General features: G+C 39.6%; 1 protein-coding gene across 1 annotated transcript in view; it reads left to right on the forward strand.

Annotated features, from left to right (window-relative positions):
• Window positions 1-8,597, forward strand: part of pla2r1 (phospholipase A2 receptor 1) — an 868,273-nt gene extending 859,676 nt beyond the window's left edge. The window contains exon 17 of the transcript XR_015502377.1: window positions 7,943-8,597. The gene's annotated coding sequence lies outside the window, so the exon portion shown is untranslated. The remainder of the gene's footprint in view (window positions 1-7,942) is intronic.
• Window positions 8,598-26,094: the final 17,497 nt, after the last annotated feature.

The raw sequence follows: 26,094 nt of genomic DNA on the forward strand, positions 1-26,094 counted from the left end.
CTCGTTCCTACAGGCCAGAGTGCCTATGGGATATTGGTCCAGTCATGTTGTTGTTTCAACAGATGCTTCCAACACGGGCTGGGGGGCTGTGTGTTGCGGGCATGCATCTGCGGGCCTGTGGAAAAGAACCCATATGCATTGGCATATCAATCGCCTAGAGCTTTTGGCAGTGTTCCTTGCTCTCCACCGTTTTTTCCGGTGCTGAAGCAGCAGCATGAGATGGTCAGGATGGACAGAATGGCGGAGGTAGCGTTTATAAACCGCATGGGGGGGGGTTCACTTTCACCACATGTCTCAGCTTGCCCGCCGTCTGCTCCTCTGGAATCATATGCGGCTGAAATCGCTGCACGCCATTCACATTCCAGGTGAGCTCAACCATGCAGCCGACGCGCTCTCACGGCAGCCTTTACGTCCCGAAAAATGGAGACTCCACCTCGAGTCTGTTCAGCTGATATGGGCGCGATTGGGGGAAGCCCAGATCAATCTGTTTGCTTCCCCCAAGAACGCTCCTTGCCAGTTGTTTTTTTCCCTGACCGAGGGCTCTCTTGGCAAAGATGTACTGGCCCACAGCTGGCCTCAGGGCATGCACAAATATGCAAAGTTTTGCCCCTCTGGACCAATCGGACCTGGATATCAGAGCTCTCTCTCCTCGCGACGGCCCTCCCTTGGCAGATCCCTTTGAGAGAAGACCAACTCTAGAGGCACCCTCGCCCCGATCTTTGGAACCTCCACGTGTGGTCCTTAGATGCGAGGAAGACTTGGTTAACCTACCGACTGCGGTGGTTAATATCATTACTCAGGCTAGAGCCCCCACCACAAGGCATGTCTACGCCCTGAAGTTGAGTCTATTCACTGAATGGTGTGTCTCTCGCAGAGAAGACCCCTGAATTTGCCAGATCAGCGTTGTGCTCTCTTTCCTCCAAGGTAAACTGGAGAGCAGGCTGTTGCCCTCTACACTCAAGGGCTGCCATGGCTGCCATCTCCACTCATCACGACACGGTGGCTGCCAGCACAGTGGAAAGGCATAACCTCATCGTCCTGTTCCTGAGAGTCGCTAGGCGAATTAATCCACCTCGCCCCCCTCTCATGCCCTCTTGGGATCTCGCTCTTGTTCTCACGAGCCTGCGTACAGATCCCTTCGTACCACTTGACTCCAGTATCTTTAAGACTTTTGTGCCTGAAGACAGCTCTGCTGGTTGCGTTGGCATTGATTAAGGGGGTAAGGGACCTGGAGGCATTTTCGGTCAGTGACTCGTGCCTGGAATTCAGGCCAGCTTACTCTCACATTGTCCTGAGACCCCGCCTGGCGCCTCTCTAACATCTGTAGAGCTGCGGGCTGGGAGACACCTAATACATTTGCAAGGTTTTACAATCTGCGAGTGGAGCCAGTTTCCTCAAGGGTATTATAACCCTTGGTTATTGAGGAAACAACTCTGTTAAGGTGTTGAAACATGCTTGCTGCACCATTCTCCCTAACACGGAGATACTTGCGCTTATTCACTCTGTCAGTAAAGTTCCCCGCTTAGGTGAGCCCTGCAGATTCCTCTGAGGCCCCCAGCACTGACTCAGCGGAGGAGTCACTCGCTGGCCTATTATGTAGTAAGTCCGCCCTCTGGTCAGCCTGCGTTTTGGGTATAGGTGCCCGCTATGCGTGATCCCCACTAGGCGATCCCATATGCTTATTCAGCCACGGTGCAGTCCCCCCTCACGTGCGGATCTGTGTCTTCCTTCTCTGCTAAACATCTTATTATATGCGTACTCCCCCTTGCCTGGCTATTCTCTCATCGGAGGCGAACGTAAGGTGCAGTTATTATGGCGTTTTCCAGGCATTTCCCCATATGTGGATAAAAAAATCCACAATAGAATTGAAGTTCCCCATCAAAAGGGGAACGCTCTGTTTACTAAAGTAACCCTCATTCCCCAAGGAGGGGAACGGAAATGCTATATTGCATCACCATAATGATTGTTTCTTAGCTGTAGGTATCCGTCTCTTCAGCTTAAAAAGGATGCCTCATCTAACGTTTGCTGTGCTTTTATGCTAAATTGATTGCAACAAGCATCCGGTGTGCAAGCTGAATCTACCAATTCATTTGGCATTTCATTGGCCCATTTACATACTCTTTCAGATGATTGGCTTTCTGAACGAAATCCCCATACCTGGATTAAAAATCCACAATACAGAACATTTCCGTTCCCCTCCACGGGGAACGAGGGTTACTTTAGTAACCAGAGCGTTCTTATTTGTGTTTTTACATCCTTAATAAATAAATCATATTAAAAACAATATGAAAAAAAAATCAAATGACAACATAAAACATTAACAATACAAAAAAAATGTAAAACACAAATGAACTCATCATTATTATCATTTATTATTAATTAATAATATAAAATATTACAAATGTATAAAATAAATGACAACAAATGAACTTAATACTGTTTATATTTAATAATATATAATGTTAATAGTATAAAAAATAAAGTTGAACAAAATAGCTTATAAACATTACTGTTTATTAATAATTATATAAAATATTAATAATAATACAAAAAGTTATTGGACAGAAACTGAGGTTGAAAAATAATACTAAAAAAAATGTCAATACTTAATATTATAATAAATAATTATTATCCAAATACATTGATATGATAATTACATTTTATTATGAACAACATGTAATAAACATTATAATAAACAATTTTGAGATGTATTACAATTGCCTAAAACATTAAGAAATGTTCAATAAAGGCTATTGGGTGGGAGAGGTGGGCTTTATAATGTCTAGTGTAATTTTACACACAGTGTAAAACATATGCTGAATAAGTTGGTGGTTCATTCCACTGTGGCTGCCCTGATAAGGACCCCTGATAAATAAAGGGACTAAGCCACAGGAAAATGGCAATAAAATATTCATAATTTATATAATTGTTTAAAAGTAAATGTAAAAAGTAAGCTTATAAGGTGCTAGTTAAATTGACACTATATTTGTTCAGTACTAGAGCTGTCAAACCATTAATTACTATTAATAGAATCTGAGATAACAGTTTGTATTAGATAATATATTAGCATACACACACACAGTTGAAGTTTTATTCGCATTTCTGTAAATTTTTTTTCTTCAAATATGTCGCAAATGATGTTTAACTTGGAAATTTTCACAGTATTTCCTATAATATTTTTTAGAAATAGTTGTATGTAGAAATGTAGAAAGCCGTATTGGTTTTATTTGAACTGGAATAAAAGCAGTTTTATTTGAACTGGAATAAAAGCAGTTTTTAAATCTTTTTAAAACCATTTTAAGGTCAATGTTATTAGCTCCCTTAAGCAATATTTGTTTTTTGATTGTCTACAGAACAAACCATCTTTATACAACGACTTCCCTAATTAACCTAATTAGGCCTTTAAATCTCACTTTAAGCTGGATAGTATCTTGAACAATATCTAGTCAAATATTATTTACTGTCATCATGGCAAAGATAAAATAAATCAGTTATTAGAAATGAGTTATCAAAACAATTATGTTTATAAATGTGTTAAAAAATCTGCTCTCCGTTAAACAGAAATTAATGACAAAAATACACAGAAGCGCTAATAATACAGGAGGGCTAATAACTGACTTCAACTAGATACACAGAAATACACAGTATATTTCACAAATATGAACTTTTGTTTTGGATACACTAATGGTTTGACAGCACTATTCAGTTCATATATTTCTGTGTAAAACCATAAACAAAAATATAATTGCTTTAATATAAAACCATTATAAAGACATAAATAGCAAATAAATACAGTAATATATTATAATTAGATAAATAATTATTATTAAAAGAGATGTAATCATGCTCATAAATGTTTTATATTATTATTCATAATATGAGTAATATAAGCTACAATATGCTATTATTATTATTAATACATAGAATTATTAATATTATATTATTATATTAATATTATTATAATTTAGTTTTACAAATATGTAAAATATTATTGGGCGGGAGAGGTGGGCTTTATAATGTCTAGTGAAATATCACAACACAGACTAAATGATCAATCTTGTGTTCTAATAATCTATATTGAGTCATTCTTATTATAATATAAAGGTGTTTTAGATGAAGTTGCACACATAAAGGTTAAAACAGCAACTGCATACACAACTAAACGACCATAATGCTTAGTTCCTATTTATGTTTTTACATCCTTAATAAATAAATAAATTCATAATGTATAACATTAAAAACAATAACATTTATGTAAAACAGAAATGATCCTATAACTATTACTTTTTATTAATAATTATTAATATTAAATTTAAAAATATAAAATATCAAAATAAAGAAAAACATAAATGAGCGCATCAACAGTTAACCTGCAGTATAATACATAAATATATTATTGTATTTAATATATATTATGATATGTATATTAAATATTTTATTATAAATACATCAAAGACAATGATATATATAAAGGATCTTTATTAAATGTTATTGGACAGTGAGGTTAGGGTGAGGTGAGTCTAAAAAATAATAAAGAAAACATTAAAAATGTAAGTCATTACTTATAATATATATATATTATAATAAGTAATGATTATATAATAAGTAATGATTATTATCCAAATACATTAATACGATTATTTAATATTATTATAAACAACATGTAATAAACATTATCATAAACAATTTTGAGATGTATTACAGTTGCCTAAAACATAAAGAAATGTTTAATAAAGGCAATTGGGTGGGAGAGGTGGGCTTTATAACGTCTAGTGTGCTTTTATTCAGGCATTATTTATCACAAATAAAAATAAAGTAAAACACAAATGAGCTTATAAATATTACTGTTTATTATTAATTAATATTATAAAAAATAATAATATAAAATATAAACAATATTAAAAATAAAGTAAAACACAAATGAGCTCATAAACAGTTAACCTGCAGTATAAAACATAAATATAGTATTATATTTAATATATATGATGATAAATATTTTAAATTATAATTTGTTCTAAACACATAAAAGACAAATATATATATATAAAGGATCTTTATTAAATGTTATTGGACAGGAGGTGAGGTTAAAAACAATAAAGAAAAAAATATGAAAAATAAATGTCATTTACTTAATATTAAAATAAATTATTATTATTATCCAAATACATTTATATGATTATTTAATAATATTATGAACAACATGTAATAAACATTATCATAAACAATTTAGAGATGTATTACAATTGCCTAAAACATAAAGAAATGTTTAATAAAGGCAATTGGGTGGGAGAGGTGGGCTTTATAATGTCAAATGTACTTTTATTCAGGCATCATTTATTAAAAATAAAAGTAAAACACAAATGAGCTTATAAATATTACTATTTAATATTAATTAATAATATAAAATATTACAAATGTATAAAATAAATGAAAACAAATGAACTTATTACTATTTATTATTAATAACGTATAATGTTAATAATATAAAAAAAATAAAGTTAAACAAATGAGCTTATAAAAATTACTATTTATTATTAATTAATAATATAAAATAATACTAATACAAAAAGCTATTGTACAGGAGGTGAGGTTATAAAATAATATTAAAAAAAATAAAATTAAATGTCAATTCTTAATATTAGAGTAAATGGTTATTATCCAAATACATTGATATAATAATTTCATATTTTTATGAACAACATGTAATAAACATTTTAATAAACAATTTTTAGATGTATTACAATTGCCTAAAACATAAAGAAATGTTCAATAAAGGCAATTGGGTGGGAGAGGTGGGCTTTATAATGTCTAATGTACTTATATTCAGGCATCATTTATTAAAAATAAAATTAAAGTAATACACAAATGATCTTCTAAATATTACTATTTATTATTAATAATAATATTAAATATTGTTTCCCAGTACTGGGTTGCAGCTGGAAGGGCATCCTCTGTGTAAAACACATGCTGGATAAGGTAGCGGTTCATTCCACTGTGGCGACCCTTTGATAAATAAAGGGACTAAGCCAAAGGAATATGAATAAATGGAAATAAAATATTATTAAATAAAACAACACAGTAAAACACAAATGATCTTATAAACAGTTAACCTGCAGTATAATACATAAATACATTATTGAGTTTAATATATATTATAATAAATATATAAATGATATTTTATTATTAATACACAAATGATGAAGGAAAATATATAAAGGATCTTTATTAAATGTTATTGGACAGAAGGTGAGTTTTTTTGAGGTAATAATTTAAATGAAATTTTATTAACATTATAATCATAATTGTTATCCACATTAAGATGATCATTTAATATTATGAATAATATGTATTATATTATATTATATTATATTATATTATATTATATTATATTATATTATATTATATTATATTATATTATATTATATTATATTATATTATATATATAATAAACCATTTAATGTGTATTAAAATTGCCTAAAACATAAAGAAATGTTTAATAAAGGCAATTGGGTGGGAGAGGTGGGCTTTATAATGTCTAGTGTGCTTTTATTCAGACATTCTGAGTGTGCCTCTCACAGTTGAGAGTTTTATGTGTCTTTATGAAACGAAATACATCAAATATTGTGGTGTTACTATATTTTTGTATACATATGTTTGTGTTGTTTAAAAGTAAATGTAAAAAGTAAGCTTATCAAATGATGTTCCACACTGGTACTAGTTAAAATGACACTATATTTGTTCAGTACTAGAGCTGTCAAACCATTAATCACTATCAATAGCATCCGAGATACCAGTTTGTATTTGATAATACATTAGCGTATACAGTACACACACACACACACACACAGTTAAAGTCAGAATTATTCACCCTCCTGTGAATTGTTTTTTCCTTTTTCAAATATTTAGCAAATTATGATTAATAGAACTAGAAAATTTTCACAGTATTTCCTATATTTTTTGTTCTGTAGAATTATTGGTAATATTTCAACTGTAATAAAAGCAGTTTTTACATCTTTTTAAAACTATTTTAAGGTCAATGTTATTAGCTCCTTTAAGCAATATTTTTCGATTGTCTACAGAACAAACAATCTTTATACAAGGACTTCCCTAATTAGGCCTTTAAATGTCACTTTAAGCTGGATAGTATCTTAAACAATATCAAGCAAAATATTATTTACTGTCATCATGGCAAAGATAAAATAAATCAGTTATTAGAAATGAGTTATCAAAACTATTATGTTTAGAAATGTGTTAAACAGAAATTAATGACAAAAATATACAGAAGCTCTAATAATTTAGGAGGGCTAATAACTGACTTCAACTAGATACACAGAAATACACAGTACACACACACACACACACACACACACACACACACACACACACACATATATGTTTCACAAATATGAACTATATTGAATACACTAATGGTTTGACAGCACTATTCAGATCATATATTTCTGTGAAAAACCATAAACAAAAATATAATCAATCTAGACTTAATGATCAATCTTGTGTTCTAATAATCTATATTGAGTCATTCTTATTATAATATAAAGGTGTTTTAGATGAAGTTGCACACATAGTGGTTTAAACAGCAACTGCATACACAACTAAGTGACCATAATGCTTAGTTCCTATTTATGTTTTTACATCCTTAATAAATAATATTTAAATATAATATAAATTCATAATTTATAACATTAAAACATTAAAATTAGGGTAAAACACAAATGATCTTATAAATATTACTATTTATCATTAATTAATAATATAAAACATTAAAATATAAAAACAAAGTAAAAATGAGCTTATTAACTTGACTTTCTATTATTACGGTTATTCTCAGTGGCTTTGGTGCATTTCTCACAGCACTATTTACATTTGCACAACAGTTAATGCATTTCTCAAAACAATTAATCATTTGTACACATCATAGTAGCAGTTTCTCATTCCTTTCAACAAATTGCAAATGCTTTTGGACATGTATCAATTGTTTTCATACAACTCTCTGCTGATTTATAACATTATCATTTGCTTATGTCATGTCAGTAACTGAACTTGTGAATGCTGAATAGTCATTCCGTATAAAACTAATAGTCCTCATTTCATTACTTGGGTCATTATATACACAAATGTTGAACTAGTTGTCACAATCTGTCAAGCTAATTTTATTAAATGTTTTTAAGTCTTTTTTTTTCCCTAAGAATGTCTTTTTAATTGAACAATTTCCTGAATGATTTACAGATACAGTATATGCTGCAGGTTCAGATCCAATATGTTCTGCAATATTGTTTACAGTTGTGCACAGCTCTACCCAAAGGAAGTTTCTGTTTGTTGTAAATAAGGGTGTGTTTATTCTTTTGCACAATGCTGTGAATAAATTAGAATTGCAAAGAGCAAATGCAGTAAAACTGTGAAACATACATATTCAGTGTCTTGTACTCAGATACTTCAGTAAATGCAGTGATGTCTAACTTTACTGTAGTTTTCAGATGGCTGTGCAAATAGTATAAAGTGCTGTCTTGAGCATTTTCAGGAAGTGTCACCAACATCTGACTTTTTTGCATTGGAACAAATATACAGAGTAAACTGTCATGATGAAAACAGGACAAAGTCATTTGACTATCTTGTCAGGACTTTCAATGGTGTCAGGACTTTTCATCTTAATGATACAGACACTTTTATTGACATCAATATTTGCTTTTGAGAAATGAGCTCTCCATTTTGAGCAAGTGACACGCTTTTGAAGGTTATCAAGGTTTTGCAGTTTGTACTAACTGACTTGTGAAATGCATAAACTGTTGTGCAAATGTAAATAGTGTTGTGAGAAATGCACCAAAGTCACTGAGAAAAACTGTAATTAATAATATAAAAAATATCATTATTAAAAATAAGTAAAACACAAGTGAGTTCATAAACAGTTAACCAGCAGTATAATACATACTTATATAATTGTATTCATTATATATTATAATAAATATATTAAATTATATTTTGTTATAAATGCAAAAAAGACAAAAAGATATATAAAGGATCTTTATTAAATGTTATGGGACAGAAGGTGAGGTTAAAAAATAATAAAGAAAAAAAACTATAAAAAATTCAATTACCCATACATTAATATGATCATTTAATATTATTATGAACTACATGTAATAAACATTATAATAAACAATTTTGAGATGTATTACAATTGCCTAAAACATAAAGAAATGTTTAATAAAGGCAATTGGGTGGGAGAGGTGGGCTTTAAAATGTCTAGTGTGCTTTTATTCAGGCATCATTTATTACAAATAAAAATAAAGTAAAACACAAATGAGCTTATAAATATTACTATTTATTATTAATCCTAATATAGATCATATCGATTTAAACACATTTTATACATATAAATACATCAATTATATTAGTGACATCCTTTATAAAGTAAATTATTGAGCGGGAGGTGGGCTTATAGAAGTGTATTAATAAAGAATGTAAACAGTAAATAAAACAATAAATATACCCAACACAATAAAGAATTAGATTATGCATAAATGCTCATAAATATTACTTATTAGGAATGGAAAAAAATCCTATTTTAAAAATAAAATATTTTTTATTATAATTATATAAAAGCCAGTTACTAATATACAATAATATACAAAAAAATATATAGAGCATAACATGTTTAGTGCATGTGTTAACCCAATTTAGTACAAATTTGAGCATATTTATGTCTAAAAATCAAACTATAAAGACCAAAAATTATAAATTAATACAAAAATAAATGTATAAATAGGAAATATAATAATATACACAGCTGAAGTCAGAATTATTAGCCCTCCTGTATATTTTTTCCACTAATTTCCATTTAACAGAGAGATTTATTTCAACATTTCATAATAGTTAGAATACTAGATTAATTAAAAATATAAACATAATAGTTTTAATAGCTTATTTCTAATGTTTCTTTTATTGTTGCCATGATGACAGTACATAACATTTTACTATTTTTCAGAATACTGGTGTTCCACTTAAAGTGACATTTATAGGCTTAACTAGGTTAACTATTATAACAGTGGTGTGTTCTGTAGACAATCAAAAATAAATTGTTTAAGGGGCTAATAATATCAATCTTAAAAATAGTTATAAAAACAACTAAAGCTGCTTTAATTCTAGCCAAAATAAAACGAATAAAACTTTTCCAGAAAAAATAAAAAATAAACTACAGGAAATACTGTAAAAAATTCCTTGCACTGTTAAACATCAATTTAGGAAATATTTGAAAAAAGAAAAAAGAGCACAGGAGGGCGAATAATTCTCACTTCAACTGTATATAAAGAAATAAATAAATTTTATCATTTAAATATTCTAAAGAAACACAAATACATAAATAATAGTTGTTGTTATTATCATTATTAATATGTAATATTAATTGTAATATATAAATATTGTATGTGTTATTAATGCATAAACTAATTTAAAAGTTTGTTAATGAAAATGTATCGGGCGGGAGGTGGGCCTGATCTTTAGTGAAGTTTTATTTACACACTAACTGAAAAATCTACAATATAACAAAGATAAAAATACGATGATAAAATAGGAAACTGTTATAATAAACGCACTAGTAAATATGCTTTCTAACTGCAAAAATCATTTAATTTAACATTTTAATCAAAACGATTGAGGCATCACTTTTCATTCATCACTTCACCCCGCTAGTTTTTTGTTGTTGCAGGTTATTTCTTCTATTATTTTAAATGTAATATTATATTTATGTACTGTATTATGTGTGTGAATATGAACTACTGATGTAAAAGTTGTTTTGTGAAAGTGTTTGTTTTAAAATATAATAAAAAGGTCAATAAAATTCTGCTGTTTTTGTTTTCTTTGTTGTCCAATAATGAAAGCACATATATACTGATGGAGAGTTTGACATTCATGACTAAGTTGTCTGTCCTGCTCTCTGCCTCACACTACATTTACACACATTATATTTACTTTCATTTATCAGACATGTTTCCACTCATTTTTATCCTCAGTTTGGAATATCACATAAAAACTGCTTAATGGATTGACAAAAATGTTGCTTAAACTGCAGGATAAACTTTTTTATCCAGCGAGAAAGAAATGTGCGTTAACTACAATATAAACACATTTACCAAAAAAAATCCAACATGCGGATCAAATGCATGGCCATATTCTCTTGCAAGAAGTCATTCACAGTATGATTTATGTTTCAAGACATGTGATTGGCTGTTTTTATTGATTACCCACCAGTGTCATTAATATTTAATGACATTAAAATGACAAACCCAAGTTGTACCAGTGTAGCTGAGGTCCAGAAAAATATAAATATTTCTGTTTTAAAATTCATGACAATTAAAATGAAAATCATGTTTATGACAGATTTATGGCAAGTTACATTGTCTTGGTAATAAGTTGTCATGACAGACGGATGTATTTGTTTATGTGATGTTTCTATAAAGACAAGTCTAACAATGTCAAAGTTATCATCCTAAATGCAAATGAGCTAATGACAGGGCTCGCAAAATCTGGTAGCCTGAAGTCCCGGGGCTATTGTTTTTCGGTCAAGCTACCAAAATCTATCTACACCATGGCCGGCGGGCTATCTAGATATCAATCCAGCTGAGCTCGGTTTAGATGGACTTTGGTAGCTGGGCTGTAAAACAATAGGCCCGGGACTTCAGGCTACCAGAATTTGAAGCTCTGATAATATCTCATTCTTATTTATGACATGTTGTGATGAGTCTTAAGGTTTGAATGTGATTATATATATGCACACCCACACACACACCGGCCACTTTATTATATACACCTGTCCAACTGCTCATTAACACAAATTTCTAATCAGCCAATCACATGGCAGCAACTCAATGCATTTAGGCATGTAGACATGGTCAAGACGATCTGCTGCAGTTCAAACCGAGCATCAGAATGGGGAAGGGAGGGGATTTAAGTGACTTTGAAATTGGCATGCACGGTTGTTAGTGCCAGATGGGCTGGTCTGAGTATTTCAGAAACTGCTGATCTACTGGGATTTTCACACACAACCATCTCTAGGCAGTGGCACCTGCAGCCGTACGGCTGTATGCACTGTGCGTACCTACCATGAGAGGGCACGAATTAATGCTGTTTTATTTATTTATTCATTTTTAACATAATTTAAACTGATTATTAAACTGTGTACATTACAATAAAATGACAAGCAAGCGAAAATATGAGTAAATTAAAGTGTGCGTTTGGATGTTTTAAAGTGTATGTAGCCTTCTTGCATGGCGGGGGATGGATAAAAAGAAATCTATTGGCTCTAGTTTTGAAAAAAATTACAATTCAGATAGCTATTGTTTAAAACAAGATTCGAAATAAGTAAACGCTCCTTAGAACAGCTAAACTTTATTAAGACATTTGCCAAAAGGCTTAAAAATAATGAGACCAATATTGATTACCCACATGGTGTGGAGACCGCAGTCTCAGCACCTGAGCCGCTGGAACTTCAGGCCCAGCCCTCATTAGACGATCCAGCAGCAAGCTGCTCGGCCTCCTCGCATGGAACCGTTACTTATGGACCCGCTACTCGCATGGAACCTCCTGTTTGCTTTTTTACCAGCCCACAGGTACCTGCTACTTGCTGCCCGGTTACAACAATAAAAGACGTTAAACTCGCTGCACTGCAGAGTAGATTCAGACCACCCAGAGACTGGATCGCTCCGTCAAGATCCATTTTTGGGAAACAAAGGAAAATCCCTGATGAGTTTTTAATGAGACTTTATATCCAACCCTGAAATACAGCTTATCACAGGATGGTCTGTTTTGTGTGCTCTGTACTTTTCTCCTCCGGCGTCATGACTCTCCAGACAAAGCCATTAAGTGACTGGAGTAATGTGAAAAAAAATGTCACGAAGCACCTGTCCACTCCAGCACATCGGAGCTTCAGTTACGTGGAGCAGATTTTTTAAGTGTGTGTACAGGAAAGACGCAATCAATTTGTACAGCATTAGATCATTCCCACCAAGAAACAACAGAACGCAACAAGTATGGTGTAAAAGCAATAATTGATAAAATTTAATATTTGCAGACAGTAAAATATACCTCTCAGAGGTCATAGAGACAAACGCAGCAATTTTCATGCGTTTCTTAACTTCTGTGCAGTTGGTAATGTAACTTTAAAACAGTATTTGCAGCTTGTACCTTTAAATGCAAATTACTGTGGGCATCAAATACCTAAAAAAAACATTGAGTTGTGTGGGAAACAGATTCAGAACACAACTATTGAGAAATGCAAACAAGCTCAGTGGTTCTCTCTGCTGTCGGATAAAACAGCTGACATCAGCAATTTAAAACGCTAACAAAATCACTGCTGGAGAAGCTACAACAAATGAAATTACAACCTTGCAATATGGTGGGACAGGGGTATGATGGTGCTGGGAACATAAGTGGCAAGGTGCGAGGTGTTAAAGCCAACATTAAACAGCTGTTGTCACGTTTAGCGTGATCAAAACAGAAACAAAAGAACGGGATCAAAAGGTTGCGGATCCAAGTGCAGATTTTAATATAATATAGTGCAGAAACAGTGACAAAAAATCCAAAATACAAAGTAGCAAAATAACAAACAAACCACAAAACAAGAAACTAAGACAGATTAACACAAACTAGACTTTAACAGGATACAAGAACAAGATCAGGAACAACAACTCGGAATATCAGACTTACTGGGAACTGGAGACAAGAAAGACAAACGACGCGATGACAAACAGTGGTGGAATGATAGAATATATAGTCCAGATAATCAACAGAAATGGAGACAGCTATGAATACAATCAGTGTATGTGTTCCGGTGTATGCGCGTGGTATGTATGGAGTTGTAGTCTTTTTGGACGCTGTAGTTCATACTCTGAGTCCATTGAACTACAGCGACCTCAGGTGGTCACTGACAGTTGTGACATTACCCCCCCCTCTAAAGAGCAGCTACCAGATGCTCCCAGAATAGTTCCCAGAGGGGGGGGCAGAGCGGACCAGGAACAAAGAGAGGGATGGGAGGGCCAGATCAGGGTAGGTCTGTGGGTCAGGCGGTAGTTGTAAGTTGTAGAGTTGTAGTCTTTTTGGGCACTGTAGTTCATACTCTGAGTCCATTGAACTACAGCGACCTCAGGTGGTTACTGACAGTCGTGACAGCTGTATCCTGCTGCCACTTACGTGCATTGCAGAAACAATGTGCTTAATTTGGCAATAGTGCACTCAACATGCATCCCTTTGGTTAGAAATACATTGAATGCTGTACAAAACATTGTGTCGTTCATAACAGCTTCACCAAAACGGCTGCAAATCTTTTTAGGTGAAACCAGCACAAAGCAGCGTTTAAAAAAGTTTTCAGACTCGCGCTGGTCTCAGCGTGATGTGTGCATTAGCACTGTCATCCAAAACTACCAGCACATCTATGTGACAATGGATCAACTGAAGACTGAGGGCGACCCCAGGACCTGCAACACAGCGATGTCTCTAGGCAGAACAATGGAGTCGTTCGATTTCATTATTAGCATTATTGTCATTCAGGGATTACTATATCTGACGCCTCTTAGCAACAGTTTGCAAAACCCAACTTGTGATCTTCCGAGTGCTGCAAGTAATGCCGGTGCGTTAGTGACGCTGCTTCAAAATAAAAGGGAAGATGCAACGTTCTGAAAAATGTGGGATCAAGGCTGTGAGCTGGCTGCCAAACTTCACATCAATCCTTCGTCCCTCGCATAATAACAATTCAGACAATGCGGTCAAACACACCAGCAGCATCACCAGGGGCCTCATGTACGAAGACTTGCGTGGAAATCATACTAAAACATTGTATACGCACAAAGCTGTAAATGTGCGTACACAGAAAAAATTCAGATGTATGAAACAGTGCGTACGCCGAATCCCTCGCATATTCTTTGTACATGCGAATGAACGTGAAATTAAGCGCAACATGCACAAGCACAAAACCCCTCCCTGCCTCCTCCCCCTTATAAATATGCTAATGTCTCTACTTTGGCAAAACCAAACGAAAAAGCAATGGCAAAAGCAAGCAAAAAGAGAAACTTTGAACAATGTGAATGGGAGGTGCTCCTTTCGGAGATAGACCGGAGAAAAACTGTTATTTGCAAGTTTGTCCTCCGGAATAAACAACAAAAGAAAAAAATAGAGTGGGGAGAGTTTAGCTGATGCGGTTCACACAGTTCGGTCTGAACATCGCACTGTTAGGATTTAAAAAAGAGATAGTGAGATGTATAGGTGCAAAATGTTTTAATACTAATGCCAGTCTGAGTGGCGCAGCTAGTAAAACGCATGTCATCATGTTTTGACACGTTCGAGCATGAACTTGGTTCAAATCCAGCGTCTGCTGAATTTAACCCCCCCGGTTCCTATCAGATTTTGACTACTATGAATCACAGGGAAGACAAGTAGGAATCATTAATGAGTCTGTGCATCATATTTTATTTGCACATTTATTGAATACAAATGTTTCTGATTCACATATGCAAATTCATCTTCAGATAGTGTCTTTATAGCAATGTGCGTGCAGTAGATAGCTCAGATTACATTGGGAAAATAGGCGACCGCTGCAGATTCCACTTTAATGTTTGGCTGGTCAACTGTATGGTATGGAAACCTTTAATACCTGCTAGATGAACCCGTCTCATACAACTGCCATTACACGGCTCAGACACTTTGTAGAGTGCAATTTAACACAACTGCCTCTAGGAGTCGCCAATGGAAATAAAACAGGCACGCACAAAAAGTGTGCGTACGCCAACCATAAAGCTGGCGTGGAGCTGCGCACATTCACACGTTCATTTCATCATTAGTAAATCCAAACGTGAGCCATTCAGAGCTTGAAACCTGGCGTACGCAAAGTTTTTGTGCGTACGCAGCGTTGATACATGAGGCCCCAGATGAATACTGGCGACGCAATCTGATTCTTCCCTTCATAGATCACCTTGAATATGAAGTGAAAGACCGAGTTTGTCTGGCACTACCATGGTTGAAAGGCCAGTATTTCCTGGCGGACAAATCATCAGAATTATCCGAAACAGTGTGGCACGAGATCAAAAATGAGTACGGAACACTGATGCCCAATCTAGAGAGTGCTGATGTTGAACTGGAGCTGTGGGTGCAGTTTAATAATACAACACGCAGCAGCAGTGACATTTGTGAGGTTTTAAAGAACACGCCGGAATTTTTCCAAAATTAACATTGTATACTGAAAGTCGTCCAAACTATGCCAGTGTCCACGGCCTCTGCAGAGCGATCTTTCAGGGCACTGAAGACTTTTTTTACGCAACACCATGACAGACCAAAGGCTCACTGGACTTGCCCTTATGAATATTACAATGAGGAAGTGCTTTAACAGTTCGATATGACCGGGCGGAGGAGGTTAAACTTCAAATAGGTAAGACAGGTTTTGTTATATTTTTATTAACCGTTTGTGAGTATTTTTGTCACACAATGCGCTTTAGTTTTGTTGTTGGTGGGTATGTATGTGTGGCCGGAGGGTGGTAGGTGTGTGGGTGTGGGTTGGGAGGGGTCTGTGCGTACCTTGCAATAAAATCCTGCAGGCGCCCCTGTCTCTAGGGTTTACAGAGAGAGTTCTGAAAAAGAGAAAATATCCAGTGAGTGGCAGTTCTGTGTGAGTCTGATGAGTCTCCATTTATGCTGCAACATTCGGATAGTCGGTCAGAATTTGGCATCAACATGAAAGCAGGACATCCTGCCTTGTATCAACAGTTCAGGCTGCTGCTGGTGGTGTAATGGTGTGGGGAATATTTTCTTGGCACACTTTGGCTCCATTAGCACCAATTGAGCATTGTGCCAATGCCACAGCCTACCCGAGTATTGTTGCTGACCATGTCCATCCCTTTATGACCACAGAGTACCCATCTTCTGATGGCTACTTCCAGCAGGATAATGCACCATGTCATAAAACGTGAATCATCTCAGACTGGTTTGTTGAACATGACAATGAGTTCACTTTACTCAAATGGCCTCCACAGTCACCACATCTCAATCCAATAAAGCACCATTGGGATGTGGTGGAACGGGAGATTCACATCATAGATGTGCAGCTGACAAATCTGCAGCAACTGCGTGATGTTATCATGCTAATATGGACCAAAATCTCTGAGGAATATTTCCAGTACCTTGTTAAATCTGTGCCATTAGGGATTAAGGCAGTTCTAGAAGCAAAAGTGGGTCCAACACAGTACTAGTAAGGTGTACATAATAAAGTGAATGGTGAGTGAATTTTAGCTACATAAAGCGTGAAACGTAGTCTATGTGGCAACAATATAGGAGCCTTGGTCTCTTTTCTGTGCTGTTTTCGTGTGACACAACATTAAAAGCCTTGTCCCTTTCATGAGATGCGCGCACAGTCAGCAGAGGTGCGCGATATGGCACCAGGCGAAAGTATAAATTCATCTTAACCATGTATAAATTAAGCAGGCTTCTAAATTGAAATCTCTCCAATGAACTTGCAGCACTGACTGGAGATCCATCATAGCAGAGGGTGCAGCAGACAACAACTGTTTAATCTTGTGCATGTAAATAGAGAAAAACGACTCCCTTGATTTCTATGTAGATGCGGTTGATAGACATGCGTGACTATTCACGTCTTCTGCAGCACCTTGCTGCTCATTACTGTCAGTTACACAGCAATGAACCAATCAGAAGAAATCAGAGGTGGGGCACGAGTTGCATCCGAGCTTCTGTGTACCAAGTTGAAATGACAATGGCAACATTGCAGAATTATTTCTGATTATTTTCTATTATTTTCTTTGTAAATGGCTGCTAAGCTGTTGCACTGCTGTAGTTTTTTCTGTCTAACTTCAGTGATGCACGTTTGGACTGACTATTCATCATGGGAGCATGTGAAACAAACCGTCACTAGAGGTGGGTTAGAGCGAGGCTTCATGAAACACTAAAACAGTCAAAGTAAACGTGTCGAGGCTTTGAAATGTTTTGAACCAGTCTCTACAGTGAAACCTGATTGCTTTTAGGTATTCCCTTGAAACAACTTCAACAAAGAAACACAAATCAAGAAATTGCACCCCACGTTGTATGAATGAGATAAGTCATTTAGTCTCTAGTGGTTATTGTTTCTGATTGGCATGTGGAAATAGTTTGAATCCAGGTTTCAAATCCAGGGTTGAATAACTATAGTCATGTGATATTTGTTTTTATTGCTCTGTTCTTGTAATGTGTTTTGTTTTACCATTGGTCTGACATCCAAATGAACTCCTTGTGAATAAATGTGTTGTTTTGGTCATAAAATTGTTTTTACATTAATAAAATACATCACATATGTATTTTGGAATGTATTTTGTATATGTAATGGAATACATATACCATTACACACCTAGTAAGACATTAAATTAGGGATGGGCGATGCAGAAAAAAAAAACTATATAATGTTTAATATCATTTGGTATCGATAATTATTCTTTTTTATATTAGGATATTTTTATTTAACAATTTTATTTTAATTTTACCAACATTACTAAGGCAAATAGTTTTGATAGTCAAAAACTACAAAAATTCATACACTGTTTATCTGATCTCTTATATCTTATAAAATAAACATAAGTGCAAAAGAGACTCAAATTTTATAAATAAATTGTTAAAGTGTGTGCAATAATAAAGTATAAATGCTGAACAATCAAAGCAAACTTTAAGGTTGATCAACATCTGTAAGGTGTCTATATATATATATATATATATATATATATATATATATATATATATATATATATATATATATATAAATAATAATCACACAGTAAACTCTATTAACAAAACAAATGATGATAGTCTGAGCTTTCTAGTAAAGGATACTAGTTAGTATTTATGAAGATAATGAAAAAGCACTGCAGTGTTTGGATGCTTTGTGTTTGTCTAAGTCTGCCATGCTCACTGAAATGTGTATATTGCATACAAAGTGTGAGCAGATTGGTTAGTTCCACTGACATAAATCGTGGTGCGCATCTGGCATTATGAAATGTTTTCAACTAGATGCACCTGGAAAATGCGTGCACGTCACATGTGCTTGGGTCCCATTAAGCCATGGGTCTTGACTGGAAATAACTCTAAGCTTATTGGCATTCCTTCCAAGGCGCATACTCAACAGCCACATTTTAATAAAGCTATAGCGTTTAACACCAAAACTTCATCCCGATATCTTTTTAGCATTATTAATAATGGTGTTCGGTCAATAAATATCGATACCGTTTTATCGGCCCAGCTCTATGTTAAATAAATCAACATAAGACACTGAAGACACATAATCATGAGCAAAATCATCGCAAATGTGTATGTAAACCAACATGTATATATAATTGTGTAATCATAATATAAACCACAATGTATATGTAAACCAACAAAAAACACTGAAATCCACAAATGGACTTATTTGATTTGAGTTATAGCAGGACGCCTGTATAAACTATATCAACCTTTTGTATTATTATTATTATTATTATTTACTGTATCTAGAGTAAAAAGATGACCTTGATCTTATGATTTTTAATTATCTGCCAACACATCTCTGTGTTCTGAGAAGGCTTTGTTGATGACTGTAATAAGGAAATATTGTGTAAATTTGAAATACTGAGAGTTCATTTGACTGCAGAGTTATTTTCATGAGCTGATGCACACAGCAATGCAATTCAGCAAACAGCTAGAGTCAAAGTTCAGATTAACAAACACTTCTCACAAACAAACAAATCAGCAAACAAACAAAATGATGAGATCACATGATTAATAAAGCAAATGAAACTCTCCAGCAAAGGATCTTGAGGCGGAAGACGTGTGTCCATTGCGGAGAGGTGGAGGTGGAGGAGGCGCATGTGCTGAAGACTGACGACCTGAAGAAGACAGAGGAGGAGCCTTCGCACGACTCGGGGGCTCAAAGAAGGTCTGTGGGCCACCGCGGTAAGGAGGCGAAGGAGGTGGTGTTTTCCGAATATCAGTACGAGATGTAGGAGGAGGAACCTGAGGAGCAGAAAAAATACGTCATTTTAAATGAGGGCCATTTTACATTTATTAAAGCCTTTTAAAAGAATAATCACAAATATTAAATTGTGTAATCATAAACTCTAGAAGGATACTGCCAAGAGAATTAAACTGGAATGAAGACTAACAGATCTTTTAGTAAAACCTCAATTTAGGGCTGTGCAATGAAATCGAAATATCGATTGTCGGCTTTAACGATTATAAAAAACATTCATCGAGATAAAACGGTCAATGTGTCATTTTCCAGCCCCTGTTCAAGTAATCTTGCACTAATATATTCCATTTGTTCCTTGAAAAAGCTCAGTTTCACATGAAAACTATTGAAAGCATGTATTGTGTATAGGCATGGGACAATATCTGTTCCCCTTCGGGGGGAACTTCAGCACTATAAGTGGATTTGATTTGTAAAATCCACGCATTGGGAGGATTCGGATCAGAAGCCGCTTGTCTGGAGAGTATTGAACGGGCCAATGAATGAAATTAATTGGCAGCGTAAGCTTGCGCAGGTGTGCGACATCTGCAATTATCTCAGCATATAAGCACACCTGAAGCCAGCAGACGCCATCCTTTTCGCTTCAGATCCTTTCTGAGTGAGTCGATGAGGGTTCCTCTTGCTGATCAGCACTTCAGAGCGAACGAGTGTGTCTCCCGGTCCAGAGTGGGTCTTCGCGGTGGCAGACGGTCGAGCTGGGTTACTCCCTTGCCTGCGGTTCTTTGGGTCCGGTCCTCCAGAGCGGTGCGTATAGTTGCAACTTTCCTAAAAGAGCAACACAGTCGTGCAGCACGTCCTTTTCAGGATGGCGCTCCGACTGTGCGTTTCTGGATGCGGGGGTTTCCTGGCTCCGGATGATGGACACGATCACTGCATTGCATGTTTGGGGGTCCAGCATGTTAATGCGGTGCTCGCGGGCGGTTCATGTCGTCATTGCGATGCCATGACCGTTGCACAGCTAAGATCGCGGCTAACTTTCGCAAGAGAGCGAGCCACCCCAGTTGCCTCCTGTTCTAAAAAAGCAGAGGGCGCTCGGGCAGATCTGAGGGTTCCAGCGGGAGATAATCCGCCGCCCACGGGCTCGCGGACCTCTCGCTCCTCACGGCGCTCCATCCAAGCTTCGGGTGGTGAGAGTGATCCGTCTAACCAGATGGTAGCTCTCACACTCGCTGACACCGGAGATCAGATGTCCTCCGCGGCATCGGAGGGTGGGCTTTCACTGTCCGACGAAGATCCGGACCCGCTCGCCCCCTCCGGGCAGGTGAGCGCTGTCAAATCGGATCCTGAAGCGGACATGTTAGCCGTGCTTTCCCGGGCTGCTTCGGCCGTGGGGTTAGAGATGGTTTATCCCCCAGCTCCGCGGCCGGACCGACTAGATGGGTGCTACGTAGAGGACCAGAAGGCGAAGCCTTCGAAGCCTCTCGTCCCCTTCTTCCCGGAAGTGCACAGTAGGCTCACGCAGTCTTGGAGGGCACCTTTCTCTGCCCGTGCTGCGTGTGCCTCCGCCCTCACCGCCCTTGACGGCGGAGCTGCCAGGGGGTATGAGGCGATCCCGTCAGTGGAGCGCGCTATCGCGGTCAATCTTTGTCCGTGCGGCGCCTCTACGTGGCGGGGTTTGCCCCGCCTCCCGTCCAAAGCCTGTAGGTTGTCTGCCTCCCTCGGAGCCAGAGCATATAAGGCTGCGGGCCAGGCTGCTTCTGCTTTGCACGCGATGGCCACCTACCAGCGCTACCAAGCGCAGGCGCTGGCCGAGCTGCACGAGGGCGGGTCCAACCCAAGCTTATTACATGAGCTGCGCACCGCGACCGACTATGCTCTTCGGACTACTAAGTCCACCGCGTGTGCGCTGGGGAGGACGATGTCCACACTTGTGGTTCAGGAACGCCACCTCTGGCTAAACCTGGCCGATATGCGCGACGTTGACAAAGTTCGCTTTCTTGACTCGCCCATATCCCAGGCTGGCCTGTTCGGCGACACCGTCGGTGAATTCACCCAGGAATTCAAGGCGGTGAAAGAGCAGTCGGATGCGATGGGCAATGTCATCTATCGGCGTGGCCGTAAGCCCGCTCCGCCCGCCGAGCCATCCACTTCCGCTGTTCCTCGCCGAGGGCGCCCGCCAACGAGTGCTGCCCCGCCCCCGCCTGCGCCTCCGGCCAAGCGGGTGCAGCGTTCACCTCGAAAGCAGGCAGCCCCTCCTGCCCAGGGCGCCGTTAAGTCCGGTAAACGGACCGCGAAGCGTCCCTGAGACAGGCCATCCGGAGAAGAGGAAACTTGCTCTTTCCCCGCTGGAGGGCGGGGCCCCGATAACAACGGTACTTTTCAGTGCCACCAAAACATCAGTAAAAGAGCACTTTTTCCCTTCCCCGGATGTGACTGCACGAGTTCTGCCAGTCCGGGACGCGCTGCCTTCCGGCTCGCAGACTCTACGTGCTTCGCCAGTGGCTCACGAGCGCTGGGGGGACGGTCTCCCTTCCCTCAGCCCTCCAGCCCCCTCTCCGGAGTCAGGGTGCGGAGCCAGAGCGAATCGCTCTCCTCCAGCTCTTCCGCGGGACCCTCGTGCTTCCCGGATCAGCACACCCACTCCGCGCTGCCCCACCGCTGGTACGTCAGCGATTGTAGCGATGACTCCATTAGCGAGGGCTCTGCCTGCCTGGTTAGCGCGGGCCAGCCCCTCGCGGTGGCTCATACGCACAATCAGACTCGGTTACGCGATTCAGTTCGCGAAACGGCCCCCCAAGTTTACGGGCGTGTATTTCTCCAGGGTCAGCCCCCTGTCCGCCCCTGTCTTGCGAGAGGAGATTGCTGCCCTCTTGGCGAAGGGTGCAATCGAGCCGGTTCCTCCAGCCGAGATGGAGAGTGGGTTTTACAGCCCATACTTCATCGTACCCAAAAAGAGCGGTGGGTCACGGCCAATCCTAGATCTGCGCGTTTTGAACCGCTGTCTGCACAGGCTGCCGTTCAGAATGCTCACGCAGAGGCGCATTCTCCAATGCGTTCGTCCTCGGGATTGGTTTGCAGCCATAGACCTGAAGGATGCGTATTTCCATGTCTCCATTCTTCCACGCCACCGCCAATTTCTGCGGTTTGCGTTCGAGGGTCGAGCGTGGCAGTACAAGGTCCTCCCCTTCGGGCTCTCTCTGTCTCCGCGGGTCTTCACCAAACTCGCGGAGGGTGCCCTAGCGCCCCTTCGGCTCGCGGGCATTCGCATACTCAATTATCTCGACGACTGGCTGATTTTAGCCCACTCGCGGGAGCAATTGATTATGCACAGGGACAAGGTGCTTCAGCATCTCCGCCTACTGGGGCTTCAGGTCAACCGAGAAAAGAGCAAACTCGCCCCCGTGCAGAGGATTTCTTTTCTCGGGATGGAGCTGGACTCGATCACCATGGTAGCGCACCTCTCCGAGGAACGCGCTCGCCTGTTGCTGAACTGTCTGAGGGAGCTCGACAGCAAACTAGTGGTCCCACTGAAGTTCTTTCAGAGGCTCCTGGGGCATATGGCATCCGCAGCCGCCGTCACGCCGCTCGGGTTGCTCCATATGAGACCACTTCAGCACTGGCTTCACGATCGGGTCCCCAGACGCGCATGGCACGCGGGCACACACCGGGTCTCGGTTACTGCGACCGCTTTTTACCGGTGCTGGAGCGGCAACACGTGCTGGTCAGGACGGACAGTACGGCGGCGGCGGCATATATCAACCGCATGGGGGGTATGCGCTCTCGCCGCATGTCTCAGCTCGCCCGCCGTCTGCTCCTCTGGAGTCACCCGCGGCTGAAATCGCTGCGCGCCATTCACGTCCCAGGCACGCTCAATCGTGCAGCCGATGCGCTCTCACGACAGCTGTTACGCCCTGGAGAATGGAGACTCCACCCCGAGTCTGTTCAGCTGATATGGGCGCGATTCGGGGAGGCCCAGATCGATCTGTTTGCTTCCCCCGAGAACGCTCACTGCCAGTTGTTTTTTTCCCTGACCGAGGGCTCTCTCGGCACGGATGCACTGGCCCACAGCTGGCCTCGGGGCATGCGCAAGTATGCGTTTCCCCCAGTGAGCCTGCTCGCGCAGTTTCTGTGCAAGGTCAGGGAGGACGAGGAACAGGTTCTGCTAGTTGCGCCCCTTTGGCCCAACCGGACCTGGATATCAGAGCTCTCACTCCTCGCGACGGCCCTCCCCTGGCGGATCCCTTTGAGAGAGGACCTACTCTCTCAGGGACAGGGCACCATCTGGCACCCTCGCCCCGATCTTTGGAACCTCCACGTGTGGTCCCTAGACGCGAGGAAGACTTAGGTAGCCTACCGACTGCGGTGGTTAATACCATCACTCAGGCTAGAGCCCCCTCCACGAGGCGCGCCTACGCCCTGAAGTGGAGTCTATTCACTGAATGGTGCGTCTCTCGCAGAGAAGACCCCCGAAATTGCCAGATTAGTGTTGTGCTCTCTTTCCTTCAAGAGAAGTTGGACAGCAGGCTGTCGCCCTCCACTCTCAAGGTTTACGTGGCCGCCATCTCCGCTTATCATAGCGCGGTAGCTGGCGGCACCGTGGGAAAGCATAACCTGGTCATCCAGTTCCTTAGGGGTGCTAGGCGAATTAATCCATCTCGCCCCCCTCTCATGCCCTCTTGGGATCTCGCCCTCGTTCTCACGAGTCTGCGATCCGATCCCTTTGAGCCACTCGAATCAGTATCTCTAAGATTTCTGTCCCTGAAGACAGCTCTGCTGGTTGCGTTGGCCTCCATCAAGAGGGTCGGGGACCTGGAGGCATTTTCGGTCAGTGACTCGTGCCTGGAATTCGGGCCGGATTACTCTCACGTCATCCTGAGACCCCGCCCCGGTTATGTGCCCAAGGTTCCTACCACCCCCTTTAGAGATCAGGTAGTGAACCTGCAAGCGCTGCCCCCGGAGGAGGCAGACCCAGCCCTTTCTTTACTTTGTCCAGTTCGCGCTCTGCGCATTTATGTGGACCGTACTCAGAATTTTAGATCATCTGAGCAGCTCTTTGTCTGTTATGGCGGTCGGCAGCAGGGAAGTGCCGTATCGAAACAAAGATTATCCCACTGGATTGTGGATGCCATTTCACTCGCTTATTCGAGTCGAGGTCAGCCGTGTCCCCCGGGAGTTCGTGCACACTCCACTCGGAGCGTTGCATCCTCTTGGGCGCGTGCACGCGGCGCCTCTCTAACAGACATCTGTAGAGCTGCGGGCTGGGCGACACCCAACACATTTGCAAGGTTTTACAATCTGCGATTGGAGCCGGTTTCCTCAAGGGTATTAGGTAACCCTTTGGTGATTGAGGAGACAACTCGGTAGGGTGTTGAAACACGCTTGCTGCGCCATTCTCCCTAACACGGAGGTACGTGCGCCTTTTTTATCTGTCAGTAAAGTTCCCCGTCAGGTGAGCCCTGCAGATTCCTCCGTGGCCCCCAGCACTGACTCAGCGGAGGAGTCACTTGCTGGCCCACTACGTTGTAGGTCTGCCCGCTGGTCAGCCCGCGTTTTGGGTATAGGTGCCTGCTATGCGTGATCCCCACTAGGCGATCCCATATGCTTATTCCGCCACGGTTAAGTCCCCCCCCTGGGCGGACCCGTGTCCTCCCTCTCCGCTAACCACTCTTTTGCTATGCGTACTCCCCCTTTTTAGGGCTAGTCCATATGTAAATTCTGCCATCTATCCCCCCCTTGGGTAACGGATGGCCTCCGCAGCGTCCTCCCTATCGGGATTGCACGCTTCCCAACGTACTGTCGTATTTCCTAGAATTATCTAGATGCTCACGACTTCCCAAAAAATATATCTAAATCCGTAAAACTTCTGTTGAAGTAGGATAAATTAGGGCCAGGGACACGTTGGAGGACCGCGCCCCCCATGATGTGGGTGCGTCACGCTTGCTTGACTATCTCCTCATCGGGGGTGTTGGTAAGGTGCAGTCATTATGGCGCTTTCAATGGGCTCCCAATGCGTGGATTTTACAAATCAAATCCACTTATAGTGCTGAAGTTCCCCCCGAAGGGGAACGTTCGAGGTTACTAAAGTAACCCTTCGTTCCCCGAGGAGGGGAACAGAAGCA

Source organism: Danio rerio, chromosome 11, assembly GCF_052040795.2.
Source record: "Danio rerio strain M-AB ecotype USA chromosome 11, GRCz13ab, whole genome shotgun sequence".
Lineage (NCBI taxonomy): Eukaryota > Metazoa > Chordata > Actinopteri > Cypriniformes > Danionidae > Danio > Danio rerio.